At 53.6% G+C, this 3085-nt stretch overlaps 1 long non-coding RNA gene across 1 annotated transcript in view; it reads right to left on the bottom strand.

Moving 5' to 3' along the window:
* LOC113977287 overlaps positions 1-1814 on the bottom strand; it is a 5489-nt gene extending 3675 nt beyond the window's left edge. The window contains exon 1 of the long non-coding RNA XR_003537312.1: positions 1506-1814. This is a non-coding gene — a long non-coding RNA (uncharacterized LOC113977287). The remainder of the gene's footprint in view (positions 1-1505) is intronic.
* Between the last annotated feature and the right edge of the window lie 1271 nt (positions 1815-3085).

The following is a 3085-nucleotide window of genomic DNA, read 5'->3' as shown; positions in this document are numbered from 1 at the left end:
TCACAGAGATGAGGATCCAGGGGTGCTGCCAAGGCCAGAGGTTTAGAAGGAGCTGAAGTGCCCCAAAAACGAGGAGGAAAAACAGGTTGGCACACAGAGAGCTTTCTTTGGGAAGAAATTCCTCCCTGGGAGGGTGGGGAGGCCCTGGCACAGCCTGGAGAAGAGAAGAAGGCTCCAGGGAGACCTCAGAGCCCCTTCCAGGGCCTAAAGGGGCTCCAGGAGAGCTGGAGAGGGACTGGGGACAAGGGATGGAGGGACAGGACACAGGGAATGGCTTCCCACTGCCAGAGGGCAGGGTGGGATGGGATAATGGGAAGGAATTTTTGGCTGTGAGAGTGGGGAGGGGGTGGGATGGAATTCCCAGAGAAGCTGTGGCTGCCCCTGGATCCCTGGAAGTGTCCAAGGCCAGGTTGGAGCAACCTGGGCTGGTGGAAGGTGTCCCTGCCCATGGCAGGGGGTTGGATGATCCTTAAGGTCCCTTCCAACCCAAACCATTCCATGGTTTGATGATTCTTCCACTCAGGTGAGACCTCACAGGGCCAAAGTGGGCAGACTGAGCCTTTCCAGCCCAGTGCTCCCAGTTTGACTGGAAGTCACCCTCGGGAGGGGAGGGATGGGCTGGCATTGGATCCATCCACACCTGCACCAGAACCCTCCTGGATTTAGCTGCTACCTCAAGCCCTCAGAAGTTCCAGGGTGGGAATTCCTCTCTTCAGCAGCCCTGTTGTGAGAGCCCATCAGTGTTTGTGAGCTATTTGAGTATTTATGAGTATTTGAGTATTTATGAGTATTTGAGACTCGTTCGACATCCCAACAGGGAGTGGAAATAAGAGAGGAACCACCTCAGCAGAGGGAGAGGGAGATTCAACTGCAGCTCCACCCCTCCAGCTCAACCCTCTGGTGAAGGGAGAACCCACACTCTTCCCAAAGCTTCCCCACATTCCCTCACCTCTCCTGCTGTGCCACCACTCGGATTTCTCCGCTTTTATTCAGCATCTCCTTCCCCAGGAGCAGCTTTGTGGTGCCTGACACAGCAGCTGCCAGCGAGTCCCTGGGACAGACAGCCTTGTTTTCCACAGGGGAGCGTGGGGAGGCAGAAAAGAAATGAAGCAGCTAAAAATAATGCCCTTAACACTCTCCCTTGCAGCTGGTTTTCTCCAATTTTCCACTGCTGGATGTTGATGACAGTGTAAGAGGAGATCACAGAGCCAGCTCAGTACTTTTCCATGGAAGGCTGAAATCTCTAAGAATAACAATTTATCAGTGGAGCTGTGTCTGTTTGACCTGGCTCCTTTTCAGAGATTAGAAACCAAACAGCTCCCAACGTATTGTGTTGACTTTGGGGGCTTGTTGTTGTTGGTTTGGTTGTTGTTTTTTTTTTTATCTAAGAAGTGATTTTCACGTTTCATCAGTTCCAGAGGCGGGGAGGAAAGGGGGGGAAAGAATGCACATCTGTCCTCCAAAGTGGATCAGGGAGAGGAGAAGAACAAATAATGAGAACTTACCCACGTGGAGAGCCTTTCATCCTGAAGGATCCCAGAAATCCTGGAGTTTCTGGGCCAGCCCTGAACTGCTGAAGTCACTGAGGATTTCAGGGAGAGAAGAAGCAACAGGGCAGGGCAACAGTGTCCCTGCAATCCTGCAATTTTCAGCCAGCCTGCAGAAATTCCCATGGGTATTGTTGGGAAAATGGGTGTTTTTAGCAGAATCTTCACTCTCCTGGGGCAGAAGGATCTTGTGATGCAGAAGCAGCTCCCAGCCCTGGTGTTCCACACTGCTGGATGAGCAGGTCACTGGAGGGAGTGGGAGATGATATTCCTGTTGTGGTGGAGGAGACAGGCAGGGAATGAGCTTGGAAAACCCTCAGCATGGCAGTGATGGCCCTCACTGTCATGACCTCACCTATGGGAACAGCCCCTCAGGCTGTCCCCAAGTGTCCCATTTGCTCCTGGATTGGGCTGCACCCAGAGGGTCATGGAATCATGGAGTCCTAGACTGGTTTGGGTTGGGAAGGACCTCAAAGCCCATCCAGTGCCACCCCCTGCCATGGGCAGGGACACCTTCCACCAGCCCAGGTTGCTCCAAGCCCCATCCAACCTGGCCTTGGACACTTCCAGGGATCCAGGGGCAGCCACAGCTTCTCTGGGCACCCTGAGCCAGGGCCTCCCCACCCTCCCAGCCAGGAATTCCTTCCCAATATCCCACCTGAATCTCCCCTCTTTCAATTTGAACCCGTTCCCCCTCATCCTGTCCCTACAGTTCCCGATTAAATCCCTCTCTGGTTTCCTTGCAGGCCCCTTCAGACCCTGGAAGGTGCTGTGAGTTCTCCACCCAACCTTCTCTTCTCCAGGCTGAACAGCCCCAGTTTTCCCAGCCTGTCCCACCTGGGAAGGTGCTCCAGTCCCCTTCTCTGGACTTGCTCCAACATTCCATGTCCTTCTCATATTGGGGGGCCCCAGAGCTGGACACAACTCCAGGTGAGGTCTCAGAGCAGAGCAGGGGGGGCAGAATCCCCTCCCTCAGCTGCTGCCCACCCTGCCTTGGGCATAGTCCAGGATACACTTGTTTTCTGGGCTGGATTGAGCTGGAAAAGGCTTAAACTCCTTGCAGGCAAAGGGGGAAAGGACACTTCCATGAAAAAGCAAAGCCCAAATCCCATCCAGGAGTCAGAGCCCACCCTTGAGGCCCTCATTCACTTAAAGGCATTTTCCTGCTGCCTCATTCCAACCACCTGTGTTATGCCAACGGGAGGCACATTCCAGCTCTTTCCCAGCTTTTTCCCTGCCCACTTGAGTGACTCAGAACCACCAGGTGCAACTTCAAAGCAGCAACCTGGGGAGGCAGCTGTGATGGGATCTCCAGATGAGATATCAGGGATCCACACCTCCAAAATGTAATGGCAGACCATGAAGATATGGATGTGTTGGCTGATCCCCTGGAGGAACTGCTGGAGAAAGTCATGGAGAAACCACCTGGCTTCAGGGCTGGAGAAGGATGTCAGGTTTTCTGGGAAAAAGGTTCTTCAGAATAGTTCATGGGATGCTCCCTGCTCAAAGAAAGGAGCCTTCTGGGTGTCAGCAAATAT

Source organism: Neopelma chrysocephalum, unplaced genomic scaffold (assembly GCF_003984885.1).
Source record: "Neopelma chrysocephalum unplaced genomic scaffold, ASM398488v2 Primary Assembly neopelma1_221, whole genome shotgun sequence".
In the NCBI taxonomy this organism is placed as follows: domain Eukaryota; kingdom Metazoa; phylum Chordata; class Aves; order Passeriformes; family Pipridae; genus Neopelma; species Neopelma chrysocephalum.
This window is presented reverse-complemented; position numbering and strand designations above follow the sequence as displayed.